We start from the raw sequence: 20,228 nt of genomic DNA on the forward strand, positions 1-20,228 counted from the left end.
TGGATTAAAGTGACAGTTTGGCTGAGAAGGGTTAAATCCCACCATGGATGCTCCTTCATGAGAAACAGCTGAAAAATATGAGACTAGTTCAGATGGTTGGTGGTCCCCAAGCTATCAGAGGAAGCTGCCTTACACCAAATCAGACCACTGGGTCATTTTGCTGAGTTCTGTGCACTGATTAGTAGCAGCTTTCCAGGGTTTCAGACAGGGGTCCCTCCCTGCTCTACCTGGAGGTGACAGGGATTGGACATGGGACCTTCTGCATGCAAAGCATGTGCTCTGCTTTCCCACTGAGTGGCAGCCCTTCCCCATACTCAATGTATTTGGAGTGCGCAGGGCTGCTAGCAGATGCACAATCAGCCAGGATTGTGTGGAGGTGTTGACTATATGAACCAGTGTCTCCATGTGAGGGCTATACACTTGACTGCTACAATATGCATTATTGTGCTGGACCTTTTTTGGGCCTCTTTAAACTTGGGGAAATATGAACAGCAAATTTTGATGTAGTATGGAAAAATCTGGTTTTTCAAGAAAAATGTCAAATGGGCATGTTTAAATCTGTGGATGACTAAAAAGTGGTTTCTTGGATACACCCTCAGTGTTGTCCATGACATCGTATAGTAAAATCCTCTAGGCAAATAAAGCTTACAGCTCATACAGAATGTAACTATAGTTATCTGGAAAGGCAAATATATTTGCAGCCTATGTTTGATAACTTCTGTGTCCATTTAAATCACATATGGGGTAGAACCAAATGCCCAATCAAGTAGTATTTGATAGGTGGTTAATAAAGTACTAATCATGAGAGCCAGGATATTATTCATGTCACACTATGTATGGATGTGGTACAGCACCATCCAGAGCTGCATTTCGCCACCACCCCATGATTTTTTTATATTGTCTTTTTAATTTGCAACATTACAGACAATGACAGCTCCATTTAAACAATGACAGCTTGTTTTAAGAACAGGAGCTATTTATGAATAGGACTTTCTGAACAATTCAATGAATAAGGCAGGAAGAGTACAAAACAAAAGCCTCATTTGGAAGAGCCCCCTAAAGTCTGCTCACTCAAAACTTTCCCTGGCTGAGGGTGGATTTTTCATGATCACAATCACCCTACAATTACTTACTGTAAGTGATCATGAAAAAAACAGCCTGCATAGTACTATGTTACTATGTTAAATATTAGAACAGTTAAATATTAGAACTTTGTATTATAGGCTAGAGTTAGACTCCACCCCTTCAACTTTCCTTTGCTCTGCTTTTCTGTTTCAGTTTCAGTTGCATTCTCAACTGAAAAAAGAAGCATCTTTGTTTGTCTGCAATAAGAAGTAAGAGTTTGATTATTCTACAGTTAAGATTAGTAGAGCAGGATTTGGTGCTTAATGTTAAAGGCTGAAATAAAGAGATGCCTGATCTGGAAAAATGACTATTCTAAGTTAGCCTTTACTCTTTTAAAGCACCAACTATACTCACAATCACAATGGCTATTTTTTCTTCTTTTTATTGACTACTTGACTGCAAAGGATGACAACAGCCCTAGAGAAACACTGCTGTGCACACTACAGTTAGCTGACTGGCTGACCACCTAAGCTGTAATAGTCCTAATTTCTCATTTTCCCAGTGTGTGCAGCTCAGCATGAGGCCTTTCCAGGGTTTCTGGGCAGAAAAATAAATCCAACCAGTAAAAATGCATTCGATTGTTTTCCACTATTAGTTTCCAATCGCTTAGTCCCTTATATAGCAAACAGTTAAACATTTTTCTCTTGGGTGTCCAACAGGAAGGAAAATCTAAAGGTCAGGAACAAGACTAGAGGGAGAGTCCCTCAAGAAGGAGTTAACGAACACACCCTAAAGTATTTATTTTCTCTCCGCCCCTCCCTAAACTGGTAGTACGGACAAGTTTGTTTTTTGGGTGGAATCTAAAACTGAGATACCTAATCCACCGTCAAAGCCAAGCTCAGAAGCTCACTGTCATTATCAAAGTAGTTCAGTTCATGAAGAATCAGAACAAAGGGACAGACCACAGGTGAAAGAGGACTGTAGCTATAGGCAAAGTCAAGCTTTTGAGTCTGGTATTCCTGGAGAGCTCTCAAAAAAAGGGTGAGACCATTCAACAGATTAAACTTCATTCATGTAATTTAACACACTCTCCACATGGAGGAGAAGTGAGGGGGAAGGCCACTGCCAGCCTGACCCTCACATCCTCTCCACCAGTGAGTGGGGGGGGGGGAGATTGTTGGTGCTAAATGCAACCCCCCAAAATTATCCATCTAGAAATGTGGCTGCCCCACCTAACAAGGAAAGCTGGCTACAGGGCTGATATGGTACTTAAAAAAGAATTGGCAAGCACAAGCAGTTGTCTGAATTTGGACAAAACAAGTATTGAGGATTTCCACTCACCTTTGTGCTTCTTTTTCTAATGATTCTAGCAAATGTGTCATTTAACAATGATGTTAATTCAAGAACATTTAGAAATTTAACTTTAGTTGTTCAACTGGGCATGCATAACAGTAGAGTACAATGAACAGGGATCCCATTAGACAGTTCAAATTTCCCAGTCCAGCCTTCCCCAACCTGGTGCCGTTGAGATGTTTTGGACAACAATTCCCATAAAATCCACCCCACAGTGCCAGTGGTAAGGAATGATGGAAGTAAAAAACCTTGAGGAATGCTGGTTTAGTAATAACAGCTGGAAGAACATTTACTGCTTCTGAAAATGTACTTATAGATCCAATTTTTTTCTAGTGATTGTTGCTAGCTTTTTAAAAATAACTTTTATCGGAAGCATGGATTTGAGAAAATACTAATTAGCTCTCTTGCAACACTGACACATCAAAGGCAATCCGGTACCTTGAATTAAGTTAGGACTGTTTCTCCCCCTCAGACAAATATTACTGTGAATCTAGAGTTTCTAACAATAGTTTCTGTACCATGTGTTTGGACTCCTACCTCTCTGGAGAGACTATTACAAAGTCAAAATTAATCAAAAGAAAATAAAGGAAACCTCAGTGTTGATTTTCAAAACTGAAGTCTAACAGAATAGCTGCTAAAATAACATCACTGCCTGATGCAAAACCTACAAGTACAAGGAAAGTCTGAGTTAGGGCAGATGCAGTAACCTTAGCGCAATCCTGCCGAGCCTACCAATTGCATACATATGGTATGTAAACTAACCTGCTGCTCTGAGACTCTCTGACAGAGGACCATATGTCTTGTAACTGGGAGGCAGAGGAGAGCTAAGTGTAGGAGGTATTTGAGATTGTCTGTATTCCGAATGTCTTCATGTCTGATTGGATTACATTAACACCTTCATGCTACTCTAACATTTCCTGCGTCTTAACTCTGTCTCCCCTTAACCCCGTACTGTTGGGTTCAGTCTGGTTACGCCAAGTGCAATGACACAGAGCCTTTTGCTTAAACAATCACACACCTCCAAACACCCTCAGCTTATATAAACATTGAATTGTAGGTATTTTCTATCAAATAACCCAACTACTGTTTTCATGAAGGTGAGCGTATTTATTATCATGCTCCTCTGTAAAATTCAGAAGTTCTGATTCAGGATTTTATTTTCCCACACAGAACCTCTGAGTGCTTTTAACACTGAAGAAACTCTATATTTTGTCCTACCGGATATGGCAAGGGGCTCTCCAGCGCACGCTGGGCTTGAGTTGCAACATTTCTCAGCTTTGTTCTTTTCACCACTTGGACTATCCTCTGGATAATTCAGTGCAGATTAACACAGCCCATTTTCCTGTAAGCAGTAACACAAACCAAGATGTGTCTTTTTCTCCATTAAATATTAATTCACATCATTTAATATTAAAGAGGTTGCATTCCTCCCGCTCCCCCTCCTTCCCACCACCTCTCCTCTGATCCATACCACCCATTTCTGAGTGTCTTTATAAAAAAAAAAAATTACAAGGCCTACTGTATGAGGAAAACATTGTTAATTCCCCAAGGAGGCTGATGATGCCCAGTGGATCTGTGACTTGCTTCAGCAACATATACAGAAGAAATATACTGAACAAAATGTAAAGGGCAGATTTTGCATCAGTTGATAACACACACTGAAATCTCAGCTTATATCAGAATACCTGTACCACAGCTCCAGTATGCATCTCATATACATACAATACAACTTGTAAGGAAGGGGTGATCAGACTTCAGGCTTGTCAGAACTACTTGATTTTTTACTGGAACCCCGAGATTTACCCTCCCAGACCCAGCAGCAAAAGTCATAAGTTAGAGTTAACGAACAAGGTGCCTCTGAGCACATTTTGATCCTAGAAATTTGTTTTCAGTACAAGAACTGAACTGACCTCACAGTCCTTTCTTTCAAAGCTTCACTCCTGGTTAGCTTTCTTCATTTCAGCAGCCTCGTTTACTTCCACTTTGTGGTTGCTGTTGTTGAATAATTGGGAGCCATAAATTCTTGCTGATCTATTGCATATCACCCAGAGACTAAAGGCCTGGTCAAGCTGGCCTGACATGAGCAAAGCTTTTGGCATGAGTAAAGCTAGCCTGGCAGCATGAGCAAAGGTTTTGCTCTGCATCTGTGTGGAGTTTAATGCTTATGGTTGCAGTTAAGAGAAATGTAAAGATGGGTAAAATATGAAACATTTTATTCAGAATTCAGGGGTCACCACCCTTTTGGGGCCCACAGACCCATCTGCAAACTGGTAAATGATTGTGGGCACTACAAATACCACAACTACATACATGTACACACCATGCAACACATGGCAAGCACAGCACACACTGCAACCACACATATGCTCACTCTCCCACCCCTGTCAGTAATTGGAGAATATACTTTTTTTCAAGCCTAATTTTGGAGGGGGGGTGATCTTCCTCGAGAGTGCAGCTGAGAAGGAAAGTGTTAACTTAACCTTCCATCCCCAGCTGTAATTTCAAGGAAGATCACAACACTCCACAACAATTATCGTGAAAAAAGGCCTTCTGTTGGGAACTTCCCAGGAGGATCCCTCCGCCTGTGCTGCCTCTGAGATGGGCTCCCGTCTTGGATGAAACTTATCCAGTTTTAAATTCAGTCAGAAGGGTTTTTTCTGACTGGGGATGATTTCTTCCGGATAAGGAAGAAGCGTGAGATCTGCCACATAGTTTTGTTTTGATTGTTGGAGCCTGGAATTCGTCAGAATTGTCTGTCTTCCAGCAGTTCAGACAGAGTGAGGATTTTATGCTAGCTCAGCTGGATAAGTGACCCGTTTTTTTCTAACGGACTAGCAGGCAAACCTCCTGTCTACATTTATCATTTTCTTATCTATATAGCTAAAGAGATTTGTCAAAGTAACAGCAATTAAGATAACCTAGATGAGGTAAGACTTTCCTTCTTTATTTACGGAACTAAGGGGGAAGAAAATATAAATAGCTTATCTTTTTTTTTTATTATTGCAAAAAGCTGACATGGAAAATTGCATTTTAAAGATTACAACGGATGAGAGCTTTCTGATTGGGAGAGATAAGAAATCTTTTTGATTTACAAGACTTTTGTGTAATATATATAAGGGACTATTTTTTCTGATCTACTTTTTTTGTTGTTGTTGACGAATCTGCTCATTCTCTCTGCTACTAGTTATTTGAACGCTGTGAACTAAAAGCTGTTTTTGCACTTCTGGACATTTAAGAGATAAGGACTGTCTAGCGTGTGACGTTAGTTGGTTGGAAAGATTAACTCCTTTGTAACTGGATAAAGAAATAAACTGCTCTTTGCTTGGGACATTGAAAATTGAAGGAGTTTTGTTCTTTTGGTTTTAAGAATGGCAATTAAGAAGATCATGGATGTACAAGAAGGGACTTTATTTCTAGACGTGCTTCAGAAAATAATGGATGGGATTAACTCAATAAAACAAGAACTGAGAAATAATAGACAAGTGTGGAGAACTGAATTTCATGAAATGAGACAGGAGCTGAAAGAAACTCAGGATTCTATGAGAAAGGAGAATAAAGATAGATCTGGAAAACAAAAAAGGGATGAAAGAGAAATTAAAGGCAAGGTTCAATCTATGGAGATTGGCTTAAATATGGACATGAAAAAAGATTTGGATTTCCTGGTTGTGACGGATCCTGGAGATAAATATTACAGTTTGGAATACAGCGCTGTCTCTGAAGGAATTGAAGAGATTGGAGATAAAGATATTATCGGTTCAAAAAAATTCCTGGACTGGAAGGATTTGATGGAACTTGAAATGGAGAAAGTTAATAGAATTAATCCCTGTTTTGTGTCAATGGAAAAACCTTCAAGAAATGTACTAGTGTATCATGTGGAAAAGAGGAGCAGAGATGCGGCTTTGAAACAATACTTCAGTGTTACGTTTGGATTTGATGGTAAGAAAATATCTGTGATGGAGGAAATTCCTATCAGACTTTTATTATATGACTATGACAGCAAGATTTTTGGGTGCGTAAAGATGGAAGATGGACCCAATATAGATAATGACAGAAGAGCGATTTGAAACTACTGGACTCAGTAGATTTGATGAGTTGGATTAATTGACATGTTTATTTAGAAAAAAAAATGATTGACATATATCTCAAGGATTGGAAACTTCTCTTTGACTTTTTGTGGAAGATTAAAATGATATGATGTTAATGAGATTTGAAACCAACTAAGATAACTGCTGGAGGAAGGTGATTTTATAATCTATTAAGAGATAGGTCTGTTATATATTATAGATTTATAGTTGAATTATAGTGTTTTGAAATTACTGGATTTAGTAGATTTGATGAGCTGGATTAATTGGCATGTTTATTTAGAAAAAAAAATGATTGATATATATCTCAAGGATTGGAAACTTCTCTTTGACTTTTTGTGGAATATTAAAGGCCTTCTGTTGGAGCCAATAGAAGGCTTTCCCCAAAGCCTAATTGCTATGGGGGAGGGGGGAGGGACAATTTTGGGAATCACAGCTATACCTCTCCCCAGTTGTAATCCACTAAAATCACCCCCCACCATTGGTTATAAGGCTTCCTTCAAGCCTAATTTCAGCAGGAGGGCAGTATCTTGTGAAAATGCCTTTGGGTGTTCATGTGCAGCCCTAGGCACTGCATTGATAACCCTTGGTTAAGATAAAAAAAAAGCTGGTAAATGGGATTTGAATTAAATGAAGAAAGGCCAAGCAGAGTTAGCAGAATTTGGAAGCAGCAAAAAGAGAAGTATGTGTGAGAAACAGAGTGGTTAAGAGAAAAGATGGTGCTGTTCAAGCGGGATGATTGGGGCATTAGGAAAGTAGGGTACAGATTATGGCTTCATTCCATTTTGGGGAGAGACTTCCTCTTGGGCTGGCCCTGAGAGCTCACTTCTGCCTGAAGATTGGCCATCCTGCTTAGCTGAAGGTGTGATTTCGGTTGCAGTGACCTGTGTGTGACAACCTTTCACGTACTTGAAGAGTAATCATATCTCCCCTCAGTCTTCTCTTCTCCAGGTTAAACATGCCCAGTTCTTCCAGTCTCTCCTCATAGGGCTTTGTTTCCAGTCCCCTGATCATCTTTGTTGCCCTTCTCTGAACCTGTTCCAGTTTGTCTACATCCTTCTTGAAGTGCGGAGACCAGAACTGGATGCAGTATTCAAGATGAGGCCTAACCAGTGCTGAATAGAGGTTTGTGACTGAAGCCTTTATGGCAATTGTTTTGAATTGTTCTATGGAAGCCTCATGGGCATTTGCTTGCTTTTTACTTGATACAACTGAATTTTACCTTTTTCCTCTTTTGTGATCTGGATTTCTGTTCCTGCTTACGCAGTCTGTAGGACCCTGGTAAACCCTTGCATATAGTAAGATTTATATGCCACTTAATTAAAAAAAAAATCTAAGAGGTTCACGTAACTTGACCTGTGTCAGTGCTTAGACCAGTAAATCTCCAGATCTATTTTCTGCCCACCGTTGTAGTAAGGAAATAGGTCATGGGACAATTATTTTAGTCATAGAAAAAGTTTTTCCACGTCAACTAGTTACATTGCTAGAATAATTCAACAACCAATCTATAATGTAAGTAATTAAATTTTATGCAGCAGGTGTATTAGATAATAATCTATAGTCCAATTTACATGGGATATGGCAGAATGAAATGATTAATCATCCAGTCCTAACAATTTATGGGTAATTGCTTAGGACATGTTTGTCTCACGTCTGCAACTACTATGTGGAAAAATTCTTATTTTATTTAATGTGTTTAGAAAATGTATAAGCAGTTTGATAAAAAATTTTTCCAAGTGGTATACAAATAAAATAGATAAATCATGGCTAAAACCCACAGACCAATTAAAAACTAATCTACATAAAACCATCATAATTAAAAACAAATATAAAATCAATAAAACTTAAAACAAATACAAGTAACTAAATCATGTGTCTGGTAGGGATGAAAGGGTCTGCCAGTTTTGGTTCTCTCAGTTTCTCATTTTTCCAATCTTAAATTCAGTTCTCCATATTTCTGCATCAATTTGCTGTTTGTTTGTTTGTTTTTAATCCTCATGGAAATTCTTCAGATTTTAATGCAAAGTTCTCCTAATAGACACAGTTCTGACTCATGTACTCATTTTTGCAAGCAAGTTGTCCTAATACATTGCTTTTTTGTATATTTTCATTAATATATTCATTTTTGGGCACACTTTCCCGTAACATATGTATTTCTGTAAAAAGTGTTTGGAGAACTGCATCACAAAATTAGAATGTGTGAATTTTGAAGGATGTCTGTGTTTCAGTTCTCATGTTGTTTCAGAAAGTGTGAATTTGAAAGATTTGGCTTTGAATGTAAACTGAACTGAATTTCTCCCCCATCCCTAGTGTCTGGATACAATTGCTGAAACAAGGAAGTTTTCAGCAGGCACCTACAGGGACTTCCAGAGCACAAGTGCTTCCACAGTTTAGGAAGGGATGTTCTGTGGCACTTGTAAAAGTGCACGTTCTTCTACTTGGCAAAATGCCACAGATTGTCAGCTATCCCAGGGAAAGACCTTCCTGAAATCTCTTGCAGCTGTGGTATCACAGACCAGGGATCCCCAACCTTTTTGGGCCTGGGGGCACAAAATACCCATTTCATATAAGAAAACATTGTGATACTCAGAACCATCATCATCCCAACAACAGGGAAATAACTAAGGTCCGCCCTCCAAAAAACACAGAGAAAAAAGTAGGCAACACCTTCCAACCCCCCCCCAAAAGCAACAAGCAACCCCCCCACCTTAATTAAAAATTAAATTGGGAGAGGGAGGGGTCGTGGCAGGCACCAAGGGAGGTACTTGAGGGCATCACAGTGCTTACATATGCCAAATTGAGGAGCCCAGTTATAGACTCTCTCTGACAGCAAATATGTGCATAGGATTAGATGTACAGATCACGACAACCACACAATGTTACAAACACATTGCTGGGCCATCTTAGGCTCTGAGGTTGTATAGCACCAACTTTGACATCCTTAGGACAAACATTAGATTAGTCCCAATATAAATTAGATCAGTTCCTAGCATAGTTAGATAGCAGCTCAATTTCTGGAAAGCTACAATTGCCGTATCAATGAGGCCTGCTTTAAAATGAGGCAGAGTGTTTTAACATGATCAGAAGCTGCTTTATACGGAGTCAGACGTTTGGTCCATCTAGCTCAGTATTGTCTACAATGGCTGGCAGCAGCTCCCCAGGGTTTCAGGCAGGGCTCTCGTTGGGAATTTTAGAACTAGCCACCTTCAACAATTTTCTGGGAAAGGCATGGTATAAATATTTTAAATTAAAAATGAATGAATGAATAAATAAATAAAATAAAGAACCATCAATGAGTCTCCCCATATGTCTAGACTCCTATGTTTTGTACAAAATCCAGTATGTGCCTTGAAATGGGATGATAAATGATTTTTCACATCTGTACTGAATCATGACAATATTAGTATCTCAAAGATCCTAGGTACCTAAGATACCACCTTAACTTTCAAATAGGTGAAGGAAAGAATAAAAAACAGATACCGTCATTTATAAGAAAGATTCCTAATTGAGGATCAATTAGTACTTAACAAACTTTGATAGGCTTCCATGTGCATATGATGGCAATGTCTGCCAATTAACTTCTACTTTTCTAATGCACCTCCATTCACTCACTCTTGTGGCCTATAGTTGATGGAGGGGGATCAATGAGGAGTTCTCTCAGATTTGTTGCCAACAACAGATGGTGCTAAGAGCCTAGGCAGTGAGTTGGCAAATCTCCCCATCCCCCCGGCCTCTGCCATTTCCTAATTCCCCAGGCTCTGTAACCAATTTAGCCTTTGGAGTTGGCACAGCTCTGACCATTCTGACTCAATTCCCAACCAAGGCTTGCTAGCATGAGACTCAATATGCTACTGGTTAGCCTGAGGACTGCTAATCACAGATTCTTTCAAATGCTATGAGAATCAATTAGCACTGGGGGGGGGGAGAGAAGCAGAAGCAGAAGCAGAAGAAGAATTAAAGAGCATGCCCTTAACAAGCAAATCTGAGCAGAAAGAGATCCCTTGTTTCAATACAGTGTCTTCCCAATATGCTTGAGGTTGTGAACTGCATTGCTGAATTCAGTTATATGTTTTTTGATAAACTATCTACAACACTTTTCTGGGATCAGGTTCTTCCATTCAAATTATAGTTTGCTCAGTTGATTGGTCCCAATTAATAGGTTGATTTCTTTTTTCTCTCCTGAGGTTACAGAACAGCTTTCTTGGCATCATGTAAATTTTGGGATACTATGGAGAAAGAAAAAGAATGGCTATATTAACAGCAATTAGATTTGACCAAAGAGTTAAGGCAAGCCTGTTGCCTGAGAATTGAAGAAACTTTACCGAGCGGGGCTGCTGTGTCAAAGGAAAAATACTGTAACTATGGATACAGGGGCTAACTGAAATATAATTCAACCACCAAAAAGGCCCAAGTGAAAGGAAACAAATCACTTTGCCACCAAAGCTTTGGATATCTAACTCCCGGCATTAGGCCAAAAATGGAAACCCTTTCAAACAGTAGACTGACAGGCACGTAAATTTCAGCAGAAAAATTTGCAGCATGAATGTCTCTTTTTTAGTGTTGTGTTTCTCTGGAGAGACTTTGTGTGTACAATAGGATGTTTTCCCGTAGATTTTTTCAGCTCCATTTCAGACACAAAAGACAGCCTGCTCCCCTTCAAGTTCTCAAAAGCTTCATTCAGAACATCATTCAATAAAATCTGAAATAGTGGAATGGCAGATTCTGAATGAGATGACTGCTACTGGGATGTCATAAAGTTACACAGAGAATTCATTGTCCAATTCTCAAAGATTAAAACTCATATTTAAAGTTTTGCATTTTGATATTTACAGAAAAGACATACAAAAGTAGCTCACAAGGGTCAGGGCCAGCACCAGATTTCAGGTGGCCTTCAAAGGTGATGATGCAGCAGTGGCGATGATGCACCAATGACATGACTGCACTGTGACCACCACTGCCAGAAGCTTAAATAGGCACAGCCATGTCAGTGAGTTAGCGTGCTGTGCACACATGGCAACCATTACGGAAGATGGGTGGGGCGTGTTGATGCACTTGATGCCATCTTGGATGATGGCAAGCATGCAAGCACAGCACGCTGATGTGATGATGTGGCACCATAGGAAGTGACATCATGGTGCCACAGTAAATGGCGCACCAGCCTGTGCCGGGGGGGGAGTTGCCTGGGAGAGTGGCTCCCACTCCATGACCCAATGCTAGCTTGGATCATGGAGCAGAAACTACACCCACCCAGCCCCAGCAGCCTTCAGCCAGTGCCTAACCTGGCTGCCCATTGGCACCGGGCCTGACAAGGTTGACTCAATTCCTGTACATCTGAGTCAGTGCAATCCAGGTAAATAATTCTGACTGAAGTTCACTGTGATGTCTGCTTTGCTGCTATTTTGTAACTGAAATATGAGTTGGATAATTTTATGATTTTATTGTTGATTTTTTGTTGGCTTTTATTGTACTCCTTGAATATCACCCTGAAAACGGCAGCTGAAAGGCAGTCTAAAGATCTAATTAATAAAATAAATAATAAATAAGCCCCAGTGAAGGTGAACAAATCATCTCTCAGATTCAGTTTGAATATATGACATCAGAATCTCCAGTTCTAAAGGCACACTAAGAAACTGTAAAGCACTTTGCAAAATGAAGGGGATCAAGAGGCTAGGGCACTCCATTTACAAGAAAAGGTTAATTTATTTGGAGCTTTTAAGTTTATAAAAAAGGATGACTAAGGAAAGGCATTATAGAAGTTTCTAGAATTATGCCTGGTGTGTAGCAGCGGTAGCCAACCTGGTACCTTCCAGCTGTTTTGAACTCCAACTCCCATCAGCTCCAGCCAACATGGCGAACGGTCAGGGATGGTGGGAGTTGTAGTCTATCACATCTGGAGGGAACCACTTTGGCTACCACTGGTGTAGAGGGAGTGGAAAGAAAACATTTTTTTCCAAATTACACATTATGTTAGATATGTGGCATGTAGCTACATCTAGGTTTCAAAAATGAATAATAACTGCAGCTAACTAATTGTAGCCAGGAACACACTATGCGAAGAGGGAGGTTAATTTCTTCCATTTCCCCCCTCTGCAACCATGATGAAAATCTTTCCCTTATGTGGCATCTTCTGTTAGCACCAATAGTTTTTTGGAACCTAACTGCCACATGGGGGGGGGAGTTTTTGTCAGGATCGCAGAGGGGTAAGGAAAGGTCTAGCCACCTGTCCCCACACAACTGCATTTTGATTGTAACCACATGTTTAGTATTAAATAATATTAATAATAATAGATTTAGCTGCATGCTACATATTTAATATAATGTGTAGTTTGGCCAACGGTACAACTGATCAGCAGTAGATTCTGGACAAACAAAAGCAAGTCCTTTTTCACATACATGCATAAAAATTATTTTCTGGAATTCATTCTCTTAGAATATGATTGTGGTCAGATGACTCAACAAGTGGATTAGACAAATTCATAGAGTATAGGGCTATCAACAGCTGTTAGCTTATCCAGAAGCAATATGCCATTGCCACTGAAGCCTGGGGGTCATGACCTACTTGTAAGTTTCCTGGAGGCATCTGGGAAACCAAACGATGGACTAGGTAGGGCTCTCTTCTGTTTGCCCATTTCTAATGAGGTGTAATAACATTGCTGTCTGAAATGGGGCTACACAAATTCAACACATCTGCTGCGGTTGCATGGTATGATGCCAGATATGGGGAGGCATGTCAACTGGTGCAGCATAACGCACAATCTCTCTCTGTGACACACACAGAACATTAAACTGGAACAGAGGAAAACCTGGAGAGGGGCTCAAATAGGTTAAGACTGGTGATGAACTATGTCACACGTTTTCAGCCTGTCTTTAACAAATCCCAATAAACAAAATCTAGGTGGATAAATGTCATGTTTAGGGACAATAAATTAAATAGTAATACCCGTGAACAAAGCAGATTGCCAAAGAGCAGCTAGATTTGAAAACTGAACCATTATGCTTATGGAACTCAATATGCAAAAGGCATTTATTGTGGCGAACTATGTTTTCAACAAGAGGAAGAGGTCAGAGAATATAACTTCAAGCATGACTTGGCACAGAGATTTGGGCCTAGTCCATTAATCAGAACCAATGGGTAAAGGCAATGATCCATGCCATAAAAGCTCAATGTTATAAATAACACCAATAGTGATATTTCAGTGTACAAAGAACTCAATGCATGCAATGATAATATGTTTTTTAAAAAAAGTTAAGTGCACTGAAGATAAACAGTGGGTTTTCTTCTGCTTTGCGATATGAGCTCAGTCCAAGCAGCCATACATTTTTCTTTCACAGATGATAGCAGAAAACTATAGTTTTACTTTATGCACTCTGTGAGGGCCAGTTCATATGCTGCTTTTTGTCTCACAACACACCACTCTCGAGAGTTATCTCTATGCCTAGATTGCCACAGAAACATAATAGATTACTTCTCTCCCAATTCATGTATTGCAGACCTCCATATTGATAATGAAAACAATCATTACAGATTGATATGCAGTATTATGCAGCCACAAGAGTGGCTGTATACTATAGCCAACGTGGATTTTTTGCAATCCTCAAATGTTAAATCAAAAATACCCCCATGCCATTCTGATGCTTCCCATAAGCTCATTTCAAAACAAAACCTTACAAAACATATAGTCCTGAACTCAGAAACGCTTGCTTAACAACCCTGTAAATTTTCATGGCGATACACAAAACAGTCAGAGAGAATAGAGAGTTCAAAGTCTAAAAAGAGAGGAAAAAACCCCAGAGCCCTTTTGGACTTTTTTCTGTCAGAGTTCTCGTAATCTGTTGAAATTCATTAAAAATCAGTCATGTTCACAGAGTACCTGTAATCCTAATACTGACCTTGCCCCATACTCTGACCTTCATCTTCTGCACTTTAAAAGGTTAAAAAATGCCTGGCTGATTTTTAATTAATTTAAGAAATTTTACATTGAACTGAATGATAGTGTCGGGCATGCTCAGTAAGAACCAACTGTCAGTGTTCTGAAAGCCAGACTCACAGCTGATAGTCTTGGCTAATCAGGGGGCCACACCCACACCAGACTTTGATTTCACTTTAGACAGTCATGGCTTCCCCCAAAGAATCCTGGGAAGTGTAGTTTGTGAAGGGTGCTGAGAGGAGACTTCTATTCCCCTAACAGAGCTCCAGCGGCCAGACTGGTTTAACAGTCAGCCACTCTGACTGAAGGTCTGTGAGGGGAACTGGGTGTCTCCTACCAACTCTCAGCACCCTTAACTACACTTCCCAGGATTCTTTGAGAGAAGCTGTGACTGTCCAAAGTGAAATAAAGGCCTGGTGTGGTTGTGGCCAGGGACAGGTTTGGTTTAAATTTGGGTAGGAGGCTACATGTGCCTACAGTAGAATAAAAAGGTGGGAGAAACGCTGAAAAGCAATGATACTGTTCACAGTGTTGGGGGTTTTTTTTAAAAGGAAAGGGGCTTCCCCTCTGCCCAGTGCCCACCCACCCAATCTCCTACCCTCCCCCTCCTTCTACCCTCCCTGTCCCTCCCCTGGGTCAGTGTTGTACTACGACTTGAGAGACCAGAGTTCAAATTCCCACACAGCCATTAAGCTCACTGGGTGACCTTGTGCCAGTCACTGCCTCTCAGCCTCAGAGGAAGGCAATGGTAAAACCACCTCTGAATAGGATTTACTATGAAAACCCTATTCATAGGGTCGCCATAAGTCAGGATTGACTTGTCCATTTCCATTTTCAAACATGATTGCACAGAAATAAATCCCATTGAACTCAAAAACTATGCAAATGATCAAACCCACCTTCCCTTCTCCCTGCCCCTCCCTCCCCATCCACATCCTCTTCCAATCCCCTCCTTCCCCTTCCCCCTCCTCCCCCTCCACTTCTTCCTTCCCATGGTCAGTTTTACCTATCTTAAGCATGATTGCACAGGAGTAAATGCAATTGAACTCTATAAGCATGCAAATGATCAAACCTGCCCTCCCCTCCCCCTTTCTTTGTCCCACTCCAATCCTCTCCTTCCCCTTCCCCCTCTCTCATGGTCAGTTTTACCTATCATAGCTATGACAGCATAGGAGTAAATCCCATTGAACTCAATCAGCATGCAAATGATCAGACCTGCCTTTTCCCTCCTTCCCCTCTCCTCTCCCTTCTTCCTCCTCCTCTGCCCACTCCAGCCCTCCCTCCATCCCCCCGGTCAGTTTCACCTATCTTAAGCATGATTGCCGCCCTCTAGGATGCACATCTTAACATGGTGAAGGGGTTTGAGAGTGTTGAAGAAGCTGAGAGCAATGCTGTCAGTGTCAGGATGCAGGATTGGGACCCTAGCACTTCAGAGGATGAGCAGGAGATCACTTTCTCTGAGCTGGGTGAAGAGGGGGAGGGAGAACTCTCAGAGATAGTGTTGCCCAGCGACTGCAGAGGCCTTGAAACTCCAGCAGACAAAGTTACAGACACTACTCAGGAATTTCCCACGGTTACCCCCCTCACTGAGCCAGAGCCATTAGACCAAGAAGGAGGGGGGATTCCACTCCCTCCTCAGCCAGGGAAAAGTCAGCCTGATGGGCATGACGCTCACCCCCCCTTTCTCCAATCCCAGAAACAGAATCTTCAGAAGAGGAGGGGGAGGCAGAACTTCCACCCTCACCACAAACCCAGAGAAGGGAAAAACGAGTCAAGGGGAGAGAGAGAAGGGGTGGGGAAGAAATTGTCCTAAGGCGGAGTGAGAGAATTCGTGCCAGAAAGCCCCCTTAAAAAGGATAAGGGGGGCGGGAATTCCTTGTTCTGTCAACTCTCTTGCATGTCGCAGGACACGTGTATTGTGTTGCTTCTTGAGGAGACGTAGTGTCTGTCTGGATATTACATTAATAAAAACTGAATTGCTTTCATCGACTGGTGTGATTCCTGAGTCCAGCCCTGGACACGACAGATTGACAGAACCACCAACTTCACCCTCAACGCTCCCACTGCTTGAACACGACAAGATGGAGAAGGTTGCAGGGGGAACAAATCCCACTTCTGAGACGGAAGAAGTGAGACGGCTGAGAACCAATGTGGTGGATTTACAGGCAGATGTTCAAACCTTGTTAGCGGCTGTCAGGACTTTGAAGACTGACAATCAGGCCCTGAGAACCACAGTAGATCAGATGCGAGCAGCCCGTCCGGCAGCTGTGGTGAAGATCCCTATAGGATTACCACCTAAATATGCGGGACAGAGTGAGCAGCTCTCTACCTTCGTGGCTCAGTGTGAATTGTATTTGGACATCAGAAACGCAGTTTCCCAGTGATGTTGCCAAGGTGGCGTTCGTCATTAGTCTCTTGGAAGGAGAAGCTGCCAAGTGGGTAACTCCGTACCTGGTCAGAAAGAATGGCCTTCTGGGAAGGTATAGAGACTTTATGCGAGCCATGACTGAGATGTTCCAGGACCCTCAAAGGGTGGCGACGGTGGCCAGGCAGTTGGGGGCCTTGAAGCAAGGGAAAGGAATGGTGTCAGAGTACACCAACGCTTTTAAAATTTTGTCCCAGGAAACTGGTTATAATGATGCAGCCTTGATGTTCATGTATAGGAGTGGACTGAGCTCTGAAGTCCTGGATAAATTGGCTAGAGCCTCCCTCCCCAAATAATTTGCCTGGACTGATTCGGCTATGCCTACAGATCGACCATCGGTTGGAAGGAAGGCGTCTGGAAAAGAAACAGGAGGTCCAGAGATATTCGGTTTCAGCATCTTGCAGTAAGACCCTTCCGACCCCAGGAACATCAGGCAATGTTAATGAGGGACAGGGAGGGGCCAGGCCGAAGCTGTCGGAAGAAGAAAGGGAGAGGCGTCATAAAGAACGTTTATGCTTCTATTGTTCAAAACCGGGCCATGTGGCTAGAGATTGTGTACTAACAGGGGGAAAAACAGAGCCGGTGGGAAACTAGAGAACCCAGTCCATGTACAGGCCTGTGGACTGGGGGCTACATTGGACAAAGGGCCTCAGGTGGCAACACCTCCTTCAAGAGGAGTCTTGGTACTGCCAATTCGGATTACAACTTCCAAAGGAGTAATGTTTAACTCCACTGCGTTAATTGATAGTGGAGCAACCACAAATTTCATTGATGCAGAGCTAGCAAAGCATTACGGAATTTCCCAATGGAAGCTGGACACTCCCTTGCCGGTGAAGACCATAGATGGGAGGCCCCTGAAAGGAGGGGGGGTAACGACAGCAACAGAGAAATTGAAACTGCAAATCCCGGGGCACAAAGAGTTCATTTCGTTGTATGTAACAGACCTTTCGACCTTTGATGTAATCCTCGGAATGCCCTGGTTAGTCAAGCACGACCCACAGATAAAGTGGAAGGACGCTGTGGTGTGGTTCACTTCTCAGTATTGCCAGGAAAACTGTCAGGCAGAAGAAAAACCCGACACGTTGGCTGGAGCAGTGCAGGAGATCGAGCAGGTAACCCTCCCCTTGAAGTATGGAGAATTTAGAGATGTATTCGATGAAAAAGAGGCAGAGACGTTACCTCCCCACCGCCCTTATGACTCTGCGATTGATTTAGTGCCAGGAGCCAGCATTCCATTGGGAAGAGTTTATTCTCTCACAGAGAGAGAGAGGCCCTGAAGGAATTCCTGGAAAAAAACCTGAAGCGAGGATTCATACGTCCCTCACAGTCCCCCGCTGGAGCGCCCCTGTTGTTCATGAAGAAGAAGGGGGGGGAGCTCAGGCCTTGCAATGATTACCGTGCATTGAATCAAATCACCATCCCTAACAGCTATCCGCTGCCCCTGATCTCAGAGCTGCTAGACCGACTGCGCTCTGCAAAAATCTTCACGAAACTGGACTTACGAGGGGCATACAATCTGATCAGAATGAGGGAGGGCGATGAATGAAAAACAGGGTTTTTGACCTCTTATGGTCAGTTTGAATATCTGGTGATGCCATTCGGGCTTTGTGGAAGTCCAGGCGTGTTTCAAAAGTTCATGAACGACGTGTTTAGAGACCTTTTGGACACGTTCGTAATCTGTTACTTAGATGATAACCTGGTGTTCTCAAAGAACCAAGAAGACCATGATCAGCATGTGAAAACTGTGTTGAGAAGACTGAGAGAGAATCATCTGTATGCTAAGCTAGAGAAATGTGGATTTGACCTCAAGTCTTTGGACTTCCTTGGGTATCGCATCTCAGCTGAAGGAGTGGAAATGGATCCAGAAAAAGTGAGTTGTATACTGGATTGGGGACAACCAGCCACTAAAAAGGATGTACAATGTTTTTTGGGATTTGCCAACTACTACAGAAAGTTTATTCCAGGTTTCTCCAAGTTAACATCCCCTCTCACTGACTGCTTAAGGGGGAAGAGAAAATTTCAATGGACAGAGGACGCTGCAAGAGCCTTCGAGGAGTTGAAGGTAAAGTTTTCCTCTGAGCCCATCTTGCGCTTCGCTGACCCTACCCACCCTTTCGTTGTGGAAGCAGATGCCTCAGACTTTGCCATCGGGGGGGGTCCTCTTACAGGGGAATGGGGAAGGAACGGAGCTACACCCTTGCGCGTACTTCTCCAGAAAACTGAGGGATGCTGAGAGGAACTATACAGTGTGGGAAAAAGAGTTACTAGCTATTAAGGATTCTTTTCAAAATTGGAGGCAGTACTTAGAGGGGGCTCAACATCAGATAGAAGTATGTTCAGATCACAAGAACATGGAGAGTCTACAGATGGCCCGGAAGTTGAACCAGAGGCAGATACGTTGGTCGCAGTTTTTTACCAGGTTTAACTTCAAGATTACTTACCATGCCCATGAAAAAAATCAGAGAGCAGATGCCCTGTCCAGACAGCCACAATACAAAGGAGGTGAGATTGACAACCAACCCCAGTACGTGGTTCTGCCAGAGAAACTGGTGCTGGGATCATGTCAACCTTCTTTGGAAGAGGAGCTCAGAAAGGCACAAAAGGAGGACCCATGCACGCAACAGTACATTCAGGAGATGGAACAGAGCCAGGGACCAGAAGTAAACTTCCATTGGAAAGATGGGCTGTTGTGGCGTAACACTGCCAGATATGTGCCGAAGGGTGAGCTAAGACTTAGAATCCTGCGTCAATGTCATGACTCCTTCACAGCGGGACACTTTGGCATCTTTAAGACCATACAGAATGTAGCCAAGGACTTTTGGTGGCCTCAGATGTGCAGAGACATTGAGAACTACGTAAAATCCTGTGCTGTCTGTATGCGAGCAAAAACAGAGACGGGAAGGCCTACCGGATTGTTGGAGCCCCTCCCTACTCCGAATGAACCCTGGAAAGATTTATCCATGGATTTTATAACTGATTTGCCGAGGTCCCAACGAATGACAGCCATCCTAGTCATAGTGGATTCCCTCACGAAAATGGCGCATTTCCTCCCTTGCCCAGGGGCCTTAGAAGCTAAAGAAACAGCCAAGTTGTTCATAAAGGAAATTTACTGTTTACATGGGCTGCCAAACAGTTTAGTCTCAGATCGAGGAACCCAGTTCACAGCTAAGTTTTGGAGAGCAGTTTGGAAGCAGTTGCAGACGGAGTTAAAACTTTCTTCTGCTCATCATCCTCAGATTGACGGGCAGACGGAAAGGCTGAACGCAGTCTTGGAAAGGTATTTACATTGTTATGTTTCGTATCAACAAAATGACTGGGTTTCCTATTTGCATTTTGCAGAGTTTGCCTATAATAACTCCTTGCATACTAGCACTG

The sequence above is a fragment of the Rhineura floridana genome, chromosome 2 (genome assembly GCF_030035675.1).
Source record: "Rhineura floridana isolate rRhiFlo1 chromosome 2, rRhiFlo1.hap2, whole genome shotgun sequence".
Taxonomy (NCBI): Eukaryota; Metazoa; Chordata; class Lepidosauria; order Squamata; family Rhineuridae; genus Rhineura; species Rhineura floridana.